The 15,747-nt window shown below is 46.7% G+C and overlaps 1 protein-coding gene across 2 annotated transcripts in view; it reads right to left on the bottom strand.

Annotated features, from left to right (window-relative positions):
* LOC144593363 (xanthine dehydrogenase/oxidase-like) overlaps nucleotides 1-15,747 on the bottom strand; it is a 159,992-nt gene that overhangs the window by 122,698 nt on the left and 21,547 nt on the right. Inside the window, exon 1 of one of the 2 annotated variants that reach the window (XM_078398820.1) lies at nucleotides 15,517-15,537. The exons of the other annotated variant lie outside the window; for it this stretch is intronic. The gene's annotated coding sequence lies outside the window, so the exon portion shown is untranslated. Of the gene's footprint in view, nucleotides 1-15,516; nucleotides 15,538-15,747 lie in introns of those variants that run through there. 2 annotated transcript variants of the gene reach the window in all.

The raw sequence follows: 15,747 nt of genomic DNA on the forward strand, positions 1-15,747 counted from the left end.
TCTAAACTCCAGTGAATACAAGCCCAGTCTTTCCAATCTTTCCTCATATGACAGTCCCTCTATCCCGAGGATTAACCTCGTGAACCTACGCTGCACTGCCTCAATAGCAAGGATGTACTTTCTCAAATTAAGAGACCAAAACTGCACACAATACTTCAGATGTGGTATCAGCAGGGCCCTATACAACTGCAGAATGAATTCTTTACTCCTATACTCAAATCCTCTCGTTATGAAGGCCAACATGCCATTAGCTTTCTTCACTGCCTGTTGAAACTGCACGTTTACTTTCAGTGACTGGTGTACAAGGACATCCAGGTCTCGTTGCACTTCCCCTTTGCCTAATCTGACACCATTGGGATAATAATCTGCCTCCTTGTTTTTGCCGCCAAAGTGGATAACCTCACATTTATCTACATAATACTGCATCTGCCCACTCACTCAACCTGTCCAAGTCACCCTGCAACCTCCTAACATCCTCTTCGCAGTTCACACTGTCACCCAACTTTGTGTCATCTGCAAACTTGCTAGTGCTACTTCTAATTCCATCATCTAAATCATTAATATATATGGTAAACAGTTGCGGCCCCAGCACCGACCCTTGCGGCACTCCACTCGCCACTGCCTGCCACTCTGAAAAGGACGCATTAATTCCAAGTCTTTGCTTCCTGTCTGCCAGCCATTTCTCTGTCCATGTCAATACCCTACCCCCAATACCATGTGCTCTAATTTTGCTCACTAACCTCCCGTGTGGGACCTTATCAAAGTCTTTCTGAAAGTCTAGATACACTATATCCACTGGCTCTCCTTCATCCATTTTACTTGTCACATCCTCAAAAAAAATGGAGGATGAGGGGTGCTCTTATAGATGTGTGCAAAATCATGAGAGGAATAGATCGGGTAGATGCACAGAGTCTCTTGCCCAGAGTAGATGAATCGAGGACCAGAGGACATAGGTTTAAGGTGAAGGGGAAATTATTTTAATAGGAATCTGAGGGGTAACGTTTTCACACAAAGGATGATGGGTGTATGGAACAAGCTGCCAGAGGAGGTAGTTGAGGCTGGGACTATCCCAACGTTTCAGAAACAGTTAAACAGGTACATGGATAGGACAGGTTTGGAGGGATATGGACCAAACACAGGCAGGTGGGACTGGTGTAACTGGAACATGTTGGCTGGTGTGGGCAAGGTGGGCCACAGGGCCTGTTTCCACACTGTATCACTCTATGACTCTATGACTCTAAGAAACATTCAAGGAACTGACTGATGGTCTCAATGATCAATTTGACCAATTGACCAAAAGTAAAACACAAAGTGCTGAGTAATTCAACAGGTCAGGTATCATCTCTGTTTCAGGTCAGGACCCTTCTTCAGTCAGTTTGCCCATTCCCTTCACAGATGCTTTCTGACGTGCTGAGTTCCTCCAGCACTTTGTGTCTTACCCAAGATTCCAGCATCTGCACTTCCTTCTTTCTCCAATTGCAGCTCATGTGTATTTCTTTGGTTCGATTTACTAAAGCTTGATTGGCTTCTAGTAATAAAAAAGAAATATATAAACATTGCAAAACATAGAACATAGAACAGTACAGTGGGTGGCACGGTGGCGCAGCGGTAGAGTTGCTGCCTCACAGCGCCAGAGACCTGGGTTTGATCCTGACTACGGTTGCTGTCTGTGCGGAGTTTGTACGTTCTCCGGGATCTCCGGTTTCCTCACACACTTCAAAGGCATAAATGTTTGCAGGCTAATTGGCTTGGTAAATGATCCCGAGTGTGTGTCACATTAGTTGTAATGTATCACATTATCACATTAGAACTGATCCTACGTTGATTAGTTTAGGGTTATTATTGTCACTTGTACTGGGCTACAGTGAAAACATTGAAACATAGAAAATAGGTTCAGGAGGAGGCCATTCGACCTTTCGAGCTAGCATCATGGATGAGCATCCTAATCAGTACCCCGTTCCTGCTTTTTCCCCACATCCCTTGATTCCGTTAGCCCAAACAGCTATATCTAACTCTCTCTTGAAAACATCCAGTGAATCGGCCTCCACTGCCTTCTGTGGCAGAGGATTACACAGATTCACAACTCTCTGCGTGTAAAAAAAATTCTCATCTCATTCCTAAATGGCCGACCCCTTATACTTAAACTGTTACTCCTGGCTCTGGACTCCCCCAACAGGTGGAACAGTTTTACTGCATCAAGCCTGTCCAATCTCTTAAGAATTCTATACAGTATGCTTCAAAAAGATCCCCTCTCACCCTTCTAAACTCCAGTCAATAAAAGCCCAGTCGACCCATTCTTTCATCATATGTCAGTCCCGCCATCCCGGGAATTACCCTGGTGAACCTACGCTGCACTCCCTCAATCGCAAAAGTGTCCATCCCTCAAATTAGAAGACCAAAACTGCACACAATACTCCAGGAGCGGTCTCACCAGGGGCCTGTACAACAGTAGTAGGGCCTTGTTGTGATATTGCTGGGACTACTTTGTGTATCCAAGAACTACTTGGATCCAGATGACCACGGAATAAACAGCCTGGAGTTGAGCTCCAGCATTGTAACCTTTTATACACGTGTACTTGTGGTCCGTCCAGAGTCACTAAAGGTACAACAGGTACCGAACCATGAAGTACAACAGGCCTCCTTTCTCCAAAACTCAAATCCTCTCCCAATGAAGGCTAACATGCCATTAGCTTTCTTCACTGCCTGCTTTACCTGCACGCTTACTTTCAGTGACTGATGTACAAGGACACCGAGCTCTCATTGGACCTCCCCTTTTCCTAATTGAACACCATTCAGATAATAATCTGCCTTCCTGTTCTTGCCACCATAGTGGATAACCTCACATTTATTCACATTATACTGCATCTGCCATGCATCTGCCCACTCACCCAACCTTTCCAAGTCACCCTGCAGCCTCATAGCATCCTCATCGCAGCTCACACTGCCACCCAGCTTTGTGCCATCCGCAAACATGGAGATGTTACATTTAGTTCCCTCGTCTAAATCGTTAATAACTAGGGTCCCAGCACTGAGCCTTGCGGCACCCCACTCGTCACTGCCTGCCATTCTGTAAAGGACCCATTAATTCCTAGTCTTTGCTTCCTGTCTGCCAACCAGTTCTCTCTCCATGTTAATACCCTACCCCCAATACCACATGTTCGAATTTTGCACACTAATCTCTTGATTTTGTTTGCATGCTATTCAGTCAATGAAAATACTAAACATGGATACAATCAGGCCGTTCACAGTGCACAGATAAAGGATAAAGGGAACAGCAGTTAGATATAACATTGAAATCCAATAACGTTTGTTTAAAGAAAGTACAAAGGACTCCCGTAAGGTAGATGGGAGGTCAGGTCCACACTCTAGCTTGTCAGAGGATGGTTCAGTTGTCTGATAACAGCAGGGATGAAACTGCCCCTGAATCTAGAGCTGTGCATTTTCAAACTTCTGTACCCCTTGCCCGATGGGAGAGAGGAGAAGAGGGAATGAATGGGGTGAGACTGGTCCTTGATTATGCTGCTGGCCTTGCCGAGGCAGCGTGAAGCGTGGATAGAGTCAATGGAGGGGAGGTTGGTTTGTGTGATGGTCTGGGCTGCATCCACAACTCTGCAATTTCTTGGGGTCTTGGATGGAGCTGTCCCCAAACCATGCTGTGAAGCATCCCGATAAGATGCTTTATACGGTTGAGGCAGCATGAAGTGTAGATGAGGCCAAGGAAGGCAGCTGGGTTTGTGTGATGAACTGGGAACTAAAGCCCCAGCAATCTCATGGGATTGTTCCGTGCGTCAAATGGCAAAGTATTTGAATGCCTGCTCTTTGTTTCATGCAAATCAAACCGTTCACGTCTGCTCTAAAGTAAAGAAGATGAAAAACAAAAGGCATCAGTAGAAAGATCAAAGAAATGATACAAATCACCAATTGCAAAACAGCTGGGTGGAGAATCACAAGTTCAGAGTAACAGCAACTCAGTAAAAACTGTGAATGTCTCAACTACACAAACTCGACAACATTAAATACTTCCGAGGCAAGGCTAAAGTCTAATTTACCGAGTAATTAAGTGTAATTGAGAGTCCCAATTCCAATCCCTTTATGTGTCACTTTCATTGGGGAGATGAGAGAGGTCAGTGTGTGTGAAACTGTGTCACACTGAGGGTCACTGTTTGTGAAACTGTGTCACACTGAGGGTCACTGTGTGTGAATCTGTGTCACTGAGGGTCAGTGTGTGTGACAGTGTGTCTCTGTGAGGGTCAGTGTGTGTGAATCTGTGTCACTGTGAGGGTCGGTACCTATTGAATACCTCCATGGAGCATTTGATCACAGTTTGATAGAGTGTGTGATTGGGAACACACGGACTGATTGTGTTAGGGCTTCATTTATTAAGTTGAATGTTTGGGAATGAGGGGACTGCAGAAAGTGGTGGGACATTACCCCGTCCATCACAGGTACTGACCTCCCCCCCACTGAAAGGAATCAGCAAGACACATTACCCCCCAAAGGCCAGGGCAGGCTTAAGCTGATGCAGGGCCCCGTAGCACATGGTATAAAGGGGCCTTAAATACGGGACAAGGTGACGCCACCTCCCTCGTCCCACGTGACCTCTCCCAGCCAGCGGACACGTGCTCCCGCTCCACCAATAGACACAAAATGCTGGAGTATCTCAGCGGGCCAGGCAACGTCTCTGCAGAAAATGAACAGGCCGAGACACTCGGTCAGACAAAACATGGGCTTCAGTTTAAAGCAAGTAAAAGTAAAAACACAGTCAAACGGACCAGGATGGTATATTGGATTTGGAATATTGACTATTGTGTGAAATCTGGGGTGTGGAAATGTGTGTGTATGGATACACACTAAAATATATGTCTTGTGATAATATTGTAGGGACATAGGGATTAGCTGGGAGAGTTCGAACCCTCGGGTTGGCTAGCGATGTCACGAGGTGTGCCAGCGCGGGAGGGACAAGCAGACTAGTATTGAACTCCGTCTGATGAAGACGTTTGTTGGTTGTCTACAGTTTTGAGTGTTGCGATTGTCACGGAGTTTTGCCCATGCAATAAACTCTGTCTGCAACACACATCCGCTTCCAGACTCGCCACATTGGTGACCCCGACGTGATCAACGACCACAAGAACATGTCGCAAGAAGGAGCGAGCAGTGGGCAGCCGAACGCGGTCGGCGTTCACCTGCCCCCGTTCTGGGCCCACCAACCGCACCTGTGGTTCGTGCAGGCAGAGGCCCAGTTTCACCTCAAGAAAGTCTCGGAGGACCAAGAGAAGTTCCACCACTTGGTAAACTGCCTACAGCCCGAGGTGGCCGCGCGGGTGGGACGGTACCTGACCAGCCCCCCCCAAACCGAGAAATACGAGGGGCTCAAGAAGCTCCTGCTGAGGACTTTTGGTTTTAGCCAAAACCAGCAGGCTCTGAAGCTCCTGCATTTACCGGAGCTGGGGGATCAGCTACCGTCTGGCTCTGGTTGTGTTATGTTTGCTTTGATGCGTTTATTTTTCATTCCGTGCTGCGTAATATATTTTGTTGGCAATATTCATTTATTTTTCAAGGACAAATTCAATTGGGTCGTTGCCTCAGAGTCACCACAACGTTTAACCTCCTGACTGTGACCCTAGATTTCCAGGAACACGAGCTGATGAATCGATTTCTACATTTCCTTAATAAAAATATTGATGAACCAGATCGATTTTCTAACAATCCAGAGACTTTATGGGCATGACATTCACAAGTTGCTTGGCAGTGGAGACTAGTGGTGGAAGAGTTTTTGTTTTGACTGGGGTACTGTGATCAGTGTTGTTTCAATGGGACCAACAGTACTGGAACATTTGCTGCTTGTGAATATCTAAATGATTTGGATATATAAATGAATTGAGTTTATAAGTGATTTGGTGCATTGATTAGTATGTTTGTATGTGGGGTTAGTATGTTTGACGAGTGGGGTTAGTATGTTTGCAGCCAACGCAAAAAATGGCAACCCTAGGTGCTCCCCCACCCCACAGTCGACCCCAGTCTCTTACTTCAGTAAACGGTCTTGCTGGAAGTTGGTACCGATCCCTCGTCTCTGTCCCTCTGTGTGTGTGTGTGTGTGTGTGTGTGTGGGGGGGGGGGGTGAGGGTCTGTGTCTCGGGGCTGGTGGTTGGGCGGTGACAAGCAGGCTGCCATTGGTCCACGCAGCCACGCGGCCAACACATTTTAACCGCGGCGGTTGGGGAACGGCGCGCGCAACATCGATGTCACGCATTTAGCGCACAGTCCTCCAAAGCGCGGGGCCTGTAGCAAATGCTACTTTTGCTACGGTGTTAAACTGGCCCGGCAAAAGGCAGCCAATACCATCAAAGGCCAACAGCTCTTTTCCGAGGCTAAAGTCTAATTTACCGAGTAATTAAGTGTAATTGAGCGTCACAATTCCAATCCCTTTATGTGTCACTTTCATTGGGGAGATGAGAGAGGTCAGTGTGTGTGAAACTGTGTCACACTGAGGGTCAGTGTGTGTGAAACTACTGCAGTTAGGGTCAATGTGTGTGAGACTGGGTCACAGTGAGGGTCAGTGTGTGTGAAACTACCACAGTGATGGTCTGCTTCAGTTTGGAAGGGCTTGCAAGAAATCACCAGGAAAGCTCCTTGGACAATCGTCAGCTGACCAACGACCTGAACGAGTTTTACCTCGGGTTCGAAAAACAGAAACACGATCCTGGGATCCCCTCTCCCCCTCTCTCCATCATCACTTCACACGTACTCACAGACTGACTCAAGTTTGTAAAGACTGGTAAAGGAACTGCTTGGAGGTTGTGACCATAATGTGATTAGTTTTACTCTGCAATTTGGGAGGGAGAAGGTTAAATCAGGAGTGTCAGTGTTGCAGTTGAACAAAGGGGACTACGAAGGCACGAGAAAGGAGCTGGCCAAGGTCGACTGGAAAAGGAACCTAGCAGGAATGACGGTGGAACAGCAATGGCAGGAATTTCTGGGCATAATCCAGAAGATGCAGGATCATTTCATTCCAAAGATGAAGAAAGATTCTAAGGGGAGTAAGAGGCAACCATGGCTGACAAGGGAAGTTAGAGATGAAATAAAACTAAAAGAAAAGATGTATAACATAGCAAAGAGTAGTGGGAAGCCAGAGGATTGGGACACTTTCAAAGGACAACAGAAGGTAACAAAAAGAGCAATACGGGCTGAAAAGATGAAGTACGAGGATAAGCTGGCCACGAATATAAAGAAGGACAGTAAAAGCTTCTTTAGGTATGTTAAGAGAAAAAGATTAGTAAAGCCAAATGTGGGTCCCTTGAAGGCAGAAACGGGTGAAATTATTATGGGTAACAAGGAAATGGCGGAAGAGTTGAACAGGTACTTCAGATCTGTCTTCACTAAGGAAGACACAAACAATCTCCCAGAAGTACTAGTGGACAGAGGATCTAGGGAGACAGAGGAACTGAAAGAAAGTTTCATTAGGCGAGAAATAGTATTGGGTAGACTGATGGGACTGAAGGCTGATAAATCTCCAGGGCCTGTTGGTCTGCATCCCAGGGTACTCAAAGAGGTGGCTCTAGAAATCGTGGACGCATTGGTGATCATTTTCCAATGATCAATAGATTCAGGATCAGTTCTTGTGGATTGGAGGGTAGCTAATGTTATCACACTTTTCAAGAAAGGAGCGAGAGAGTAAACGGAATTATAGACCAGTTAGCTTGACATCGGTGGTGGGGAAGATGCTGGAGTCAATCATGAAAGAGGTAATAACGGCGTATTTGGATAGCGGTAACAGGATTGGTCCAAGTCAGCAAGGATTTATGACGGGAAAATCCTGCTTGACTAATCTTCTGGAATTTATTGAGGATGTGACAAGTAAAATGGATGAAGCAGAGCCAGTGGATGTAGTGTATCTAGACTTTCAGAAAGCCTTTGATAAGGTACCACACCGGAGATTTGTGAGCAAAATTAGAGCACATGGTATTGGGGGTAGGGTGTTGACATGGATAGAGAATTGGTTGGCAGACAGGAAGCAAAGAGTAGGAATAAAACGAGTCCTTTTCAGAATGGCAGCCAGTGGCGAGTGGAGTGCCGCAAGGTTCGGTGCTTGGGCCGCAACTATTTACAATATATATTAATGATTTGGATTATTGATTTAGGAGAAACACTTGCAAGTTTGCAGATGACACAATGTTGGGTGACAGTGTGAACTGCGAAGAGGATGTTAGGAGGTTGCAGGGTGACTTGGACAGGTTGAGTGAGTGGGCAGATGCGTGGCAGATGCAGTATAATGTAGATAAATATGAGGTTATCCACTTTGGCGGCAAAAACAAGGCGGCAGATTATTATCTCAATGGTGTCAGATAAAGTAAAGGGGAAGTGCAATGAGGCCTTGTACACCAGTCACTGAAAGTAAGCGTGCAGGTACATCAGGCAGTAAAGAAAGCTAATGGCATGTTGGCCTTCATAACGAGAGAATTTGTGGATAGGAACAAAGAGGTCCTTCTGCAGTTGTATAGGGCCCTGGTGAGACCACATTCTGGAGTATTGTGTGCAGTTTACGTCTCCTAATTTGAGGAACGACATCCTTACTATTGAGGCAGTGCAGCTTAGGTTCACAAGGTTATTAATCCCTGGGATGGAGGGATTGTCATATGAGGAAAGATTGTAAGACTGGGCTTGTATTCACTGGAGTTTAGAAGGATGGGAGGGGACCTTATAGAGACGTATAAAATTATAAAAGGACTGGACAAGCAAGATGCAGGAAAAATGTTCCCAATGTTGGGTGAGTCCAGAACCAGGGGCCACAGTCTAAGAATAAAGGCGAGGCCATTTAAAACTGAGGTGAGAAGAATCTTTTTCTCCCAGAGAGTTGTGAATTTGTGGAATTCTCTGCCACAGAAGGCAGTGGAGGCCAATTCACTGGATGAATTTAAAAGAGAGTTAGATAGAGCTCTAGGGGCTACTGGAATCAAGGGATATGGGGAGAAGGCAGGCACGGGTTACTGATTGTGGATGATCAGCCATGATCACAATGATTGGAGGTGCTGGCTCGAGGGGCCAAATGGCCTCCTCCTGCACTTATTTTCTATGTTTCTATGTTTCTATATTTCTCTGATCTCTCCTGCCATTGGGAAGAAGGCACATTTTTCCTGCATCTTGCCTGCCCAATCCCTTAAGAATTGTATATGTTTCTATAAGATCCTCTTTCATCCCTCTAAACCTCAGTGAATACAGGCCCAGTCGACCCATTCTTTCGTCATATGTCAGTCCCGCCATCCTGGAATTAACCTGGTGAACCTACGCTGCACTCCCTCAACAGCAAGAATGTCCTTCCTCAAATTAGACCAAAACTGCACACAATACTCCATGTGGAGTCTCGCCACGGCCCTGTACAACTGCAGTAGGACCTCCTTGCTCCTATACTCAAATCCTCTTGCAATGAAGGCAAACATGCCATTTGCTTTCTTCACTGCCTGCTTCCCCTGCATGTTTACTTTCAGTGACTGATGTACAAGGACACCCAGCTCACATTGCACCTCCCCTTTTCCTAATCTGTCACCATTCAGATAATAATCTGCCTTCCTGTTCTTGCCACCAAAGTGGATAACCTCACATTTATCCACATTATACTGCATCTGCCCTGTATCTGCCCACTCACCCAACCTTTCCAAGTCACTCTGCAGCCTCATAGCATCCTCATCGCAGCTCACACTGCCACCCAGCTTTGTGTCATCTTCAAACATGGAGATGTCACATTTAATTCCGTTGTCTAAATCGTTAATATATATTGTAAATAATTAGGGTCCGAGCATTGAGCCTTGCGGCACCCCACTCGTCTCTGCCTGCCATTCTGTAAAGGACCTGTTTATTTCACCACTTATTCCTGTGGCTAACACTGCAAAGTGTTTGAATGCCTGCTCTTTGCTTCATGCAAATCAAACTGTCCACGTCTGCTCTAAAGCAGAGAAGGTGAAAAACAAATGGCATCAGTAGAAAGATCAAGTGATGATGCAAATCTCCAATTGCAATACAGCTGGGTGGAAAATCACAAGTTCATAGTAACAGCAACTCAGTAAAAACTGTTAATGTCTCAACTACACAAACTTGACAACATGAATATTTCCGAGGCGAGGCTAAAGTCTAATTTACCGAGTAATTAAGTGTAATTGAGGGTCCCAATTCAAATACCTTTATGTGTCACTTTCTTTGGGGAGATGAGAGAGGTCAGTGTGTGTGAAACTGTGTCACACTGAGGGTCAGTGTGTGTGAAACTGTGTCACTGTGAGGGATGGTGTGTGTGAAACTGTGTCACACTGAGGGTCAGTGTGTGTGAAAACGTGTCACACTGAGGGTCAGTGTGTGTGTGAAACTGTGTCACACTGAGGGTCAGCGTGTGTGAAACTGTGTCACACTGAGGGTCAGCGTGTGTGAAACTGTGTCACACTGAGGGTCAGTGTGTGTGAAACTGTGTCACACTGAGGGTCAGTGTGTGTGTGAAACTGTGTCACACTGAGGGTCAGTGTGTGTGAAACCGTGTCACACTGAGGGTCAGTGTGTGTGTGAAACTGTGTCACACTGAGGGTCAGTGTGTGTGAAACTGTGTCACACTGAGGGTCAGTGTGTGTGAAACTGTGTCACTGTGAGGGTCAGAACCTATTGATGACTTCTCTAGAGTATTTGATCGAAGTTCGATAGAGTGTATGATACCTGCCATCAGGAATCACTTTGCACAACCTGATCCCCAACCCTGTCTCATATCTACTACATACAAGATAAACACAAAAAGCTGGAGTAACTCAGGGGGACAGGCAGCTTCTCTGGAGAGAAGGAATGGGTGATGTTTCGGGTCGAGATCCTTATTCAGAAGGGGACAGAAGAAGGGTCTTGACCTGAAACGTCACCTATTCATTTTCTCCGGAGATGCTGCATGACCCGCTGAGTTACTCCGGCTTTTGATGTTACTTATTATTAACTTATACTATTATCGACCATTATTTGTTGTAATTTATTAATGAGCCTGTAAAGCTGCAGCAAGTAAGAATCACACTCTTCTGCTCCTGGTACATACTGCTGTTAAACACTTGAATCATGATCTGGTCTCGCTGAAACGGCACCCATTCCTTCTCTCCAGACCCCGAGTTACTCCTGCACTTTGTGTCTATCTTCGCTTTAAACCATCATCTACAGTTCCTTCTTACACACTTGAATCTTGAAGTGTGACTTGAATGTAATTCCTCCCCAGGTCTCGCATGCCAAAGTGCAACACCTCACACTTGTCAGAGTTAGATTCCATTTGCCATTCCTTGTAAACCTTCCCAACCTGTCAAAATCCTGTTGTGACCTTCCTTGCCGCTAACTAAACCAACAATTTTGGCGTTGTCTGGAAATGTACTAACTTTCCCACGAGGAAGCCATCTTCTCCTCATCCACCCGCGGAATAAATCATTAGGGCGGCACGGTGGCACAGCGGTAGAGTTGCTGCCTTACAGCGCTTGCAGCGCCGGAGACCTGGGTTCGATCCCGACTACGGGTGCTGTCTGTACGGAGTTTGTACGTTCTTCCCCGTGACCTGCGTGGGTTTTCCTCCGAGATCTTTGGTTTCCACCCACACTCCAAAGACCTATGGGTTTGCAGGTTAATTGGCTTGGTATAAATGTAAATTGCCCCTAGTGGGTGTTGAGTAGTGTTAGTGTGCAGGGATCGCTGGTCAGCGTGGACATGGTGGGCTGAAGGGCCTGTTTCCGCGCTGTATCTCTAAAGTAAACTAAACACCCAGTCCACCCCCTTCAGGACCCTGAACATTCAAAGATATCGCCTCTCGGTCTAATGTGTTTGTAAGCCCGACTTATTCAACCTTCCATAGTGAACCTACAGGAGTGGACCATTCCCACAGCCCTGACTCTCACTGCGATACAGTTCATCGTTCACTGACTCTCATTGTATTCCACGTCAAGTCATGCCAAGTCGAGTTTATTATTGTGTGGACAAATGCCTTGCTTGAAGCAATATCACATAGCACACATAGACTCAGAAGGTAGAATTGTAGATGAATTATACAAAATCTGGAAATGAAAAGGATTATGCAAACTGTCGACATTAGTGCAAAAATAGTGCAAAAATATAAGAAAAACAAGTATTGCGTCATGCAGTTGATGCTCAGTCCCGTTCTGTTGCTGGGGTAGGATTAGTTTGAGTTTAGTTTAGTGCAGTGAAAAGCCTTATTGCGTGCTAACCAGTCAGCGGAAAGATAATACATGATTACAATCGAGCCGTCCACAGTGCACAGATACATGATAAAGGGAGTAACGTGAATAACGTTGAGTGCAAGATAAAGTCCAGTTAGGAGAGGGCGAGGGGGGTGGGGGGGGGGGGAGAGGGAGCAGGGGATGGGGGTGCAAGGGGGAGGGGCAGGGGGCAAGGGGGAGGGGGATGGAGGGGAGTAAGTAGAAGTTACTTATGTTACAAGTTTTTCACTGTCCCTGTAACTCAATGTACGTGTATATGGCAATAAACTCAACTTGATATGGGTCATAAGGTTATAAAGCCATAAGTGATAGGAGCAGAATTAGGCCACTCGGCCCATCGAGTGCACTCCGCCATTCAATCATGCCTCATCTATCTCTCCCTCCTTACCCCAATCTCCTGCCTTCTCCCCATAACCCCTGACACCCGCACTAATCAAGAATCTATCTATCTCTGCCTTACAAATACCTACTGACTTGGCCTCCACAGCCACTGACGGTCTACACCACAATAAATTCCACAGATTCACCACCCTCTGACTAAAGAAATTCCTCCTCAGCTCCTTTCTACAAGAACGTCCTTTAATTCTGAGGCTATGACCTCTGATTCTAGACTCTCCCACTAGTGGAAACATACTTTCCACATCAAAGACAAAGACAAACTAATGGATTTGCCTCAGTAATGTATCGTATTGTCTTCAAAAATCCCCGAGTCGCTAAATAGAGCCATTGAGTATTGTCGGACAATATGGAAACAGGCCCATTGACCCAACTCATCCATACCGACCAAGACTTTAGTCAGAGGGTGGTGAATCTGTGGAATTCTTTGCCACAGACAACTGTGGAGGCCAAGTCAATGGATACAGTTAAGGCAGAGATAGATAGATTATTGATTAGTACAGATATCAGAGGTTATGGGGAGAAGGCAGGAGAATGGGGTTAGGAGGGTGAGATCAATCAGCCATGATTGAATGGCGGAGTAGACTTGATGGTCCGAATGGCCTCATTCTGCTCCTATCACTTATGACCTTGTGCCTCATCTCAGCTCACCCCGTATTCCTGCATTTGGGACATATCCCTCTACACCTTTCCCAACCATGTACCTGTCCATGTATCTTGGATGGTGTTATGGTACCTGCCTCAACTACTTTCTCTGGTAGCTCATTCCATGTACCCACCACCCTCCGAGTGAATAAATTATTGTATGCCACATAATACCCGATTTATATAAATATCCTTCTCTAAGGGCCGCCTTTGTATGGTGGTCCTATTAAACCTTTTCCCTCTCATTTTAAACCTATGTCCTCTGGTTCTTGGTTAGACTCAAAATGCTGGAGTAACTCAATTGGTCAGGCAGCATTTCTGGAGAGAAGGAATGGGTGACGTTTCGGGTCGAGACCCTTCCTCTGGTTCTTGACTCCCCTACCTCGGGATAAAGGAATACCCGATCTGTTCCCCTCATGACACTTCCATAAGATCGCCGCTCACCCTCCTGCGCTGCAAGGAATAAAGTCCTCGCCTACCCGACCTCTCCCTGTGGCTCAGGCCCTCTGGACTTGGCAACATCCTCGTAAATCCCCCCTGCTTCCTTTCCAGCTTTAATGACACCTCTGCCATAGCAGGGTCACCAAAGCTGAGCACAATACTCCAAATGCAGCCTCAACCACCTCTTCTACAACTCAAGAATCGAGAGTCAACAGTTTTATTGTCAATGTCCTGAAAAGGAGCAAAGGAATTCTTACTTGCAGCGGCACAATAGATATGTGAACATAGTACTCTATCAAAACCAGAACAAACAAAAAAATATATATATATACACGCACACGCACACGCACACGCACAAATATAAATAAATAATCACATATGAAAAGAGGAAGGAAGTCAGATATTTATGCCATCGTGATTGGCGATCACTGGAGGTCATAGAGTCATAAAGCATGGAAACACAACTGGCCAACATGTTCCATCTACACTAGTCCCACCTGCCTGTGATTGGCCCGTATCCCTCTAAACCAGTCCTATCCATGCACCTGTCTAACTGCTTCTTAAACGTTGCGATAGTCCCTGCCTCAACTACCTCCTCCGGCAAGTTGTTCCATCCACCCACATTCCTTTATGTGAAAAAGTTACCCCTCAGATTTCCATTAAATCTTTTCTCTTTCACCTTTAACCTATGTCCTCCTGTCCTCCATTCACCAACTCTGGGAAAGAGACTCTGTGCATCTACCCGATCTGTTCCTCTCATGATCTTATACACCTCTATAAGATCACCCCTCATCCTCCTGCGCTCCATGGAACAGAGTCCCAGCCTGCTCATCCTGGTTCTCCTGGTGGGTCCTGTCCTGAGACGGGTGAGGAGGCCGATCGTGGAGACACAGACTTGATGTCCCTCCAGGTGGACACCCGTGTGTGACGTCCTTCACCGTGGGGAGACTGGTGCACGGACACCCGCCCACCACACAGTCCTTGACAGAGACAGACCCGGCTCCAACGGCATGGACTCCACTAGGGTGGGAGTCTCTCCCCGCTGCAGCTTCCTCCACCTTCTCAGTCGTGGTGGTCCCCACACGCCGGCCAAACACCTTCCCCCACCTGCTCCACCGCCCTGATCTTCTCCTTGTGCCGGGCTTTGCCAGGACCCTCCCCCCCCCCCCTCGACCTGCCCACTACAGGTGACCTGCCAGGAGCACGGCACACCACGGTCTGCATCTCAGCATCTCAGTCTCACGCGAGCTTCTCCACCACCACACGAACACATCACAAAGACAGCCTTCTTCCACCTCAAAAACATTGCCCGTCTCCGTCCATCCCTCTCCTCCACAGCTGCAGAAACCCTCATCCACGCCTTCATCACCTCCCGTCCGGACTACTGCAACAGCCTCCTCTATGGCTCACCCTCAAAAATCATCAGTAAACTTCAATACATTCAAAACTCCGCTGCCCGTCTACTCACCCACACCCCGATCCGTGACCATATCACCCCTGCCCTTTACAAGCTCCACTGGCTCCCCATCCCCCAGAGAATCCAGTACAAAATCCTCCTCATGACCTACAAAGCCCTCCATAACCTGGCCCCATCCTACCTGACCGACCTCCTCCACAGACACACTCCCACCCGCACCCTCCGCTCTGCTGCTGCCAATCTCCTGTCTCCCCCCCCCTCCGGACCAAACTCAGATCCTGGGGGGACAGGGCTTTCTCCATCGCTGCTCCCACCCTCTGGAACTCACTACCCCAAACCATCAGAGACTCCTCCTCACTCACCACATTCAAAACATCACTGAAGTCTCACCTGTTCAGCACTGCCTTCAACCACTGAAGGTCACCTCACCTTCTGTCTCCTTTTTCTGTGCGTTTACTTATTTATCTATTTATTCACTTCTCTATGTTGGATGTTAAAATGAAACTGTTTAACTGTGCTCTTATACTGATGTCACTTCCTGTGTACCAGATATAAAATGCATGTGAAAATAAAATAAAAGTCTTCACTTCCGGTTAGAGCAACACCGATGTATGAGAGCAT

Source organism: Rhinoraja longicauda, chromosome 5, assembly GCF_053455715.1.
Source record: "Rhinoraja longicauda isolate Sanriku21f chromosome 5, sRhiLon1.1, whole genome shotgun sequence".
Taxonomy (NCBI): Eukaryota; Metazoa; Chordata; class Chondrichthyes; order Rajiformes; family Arhynchobatidae; genus Rhinoraja; species Rhinoraja longicauda.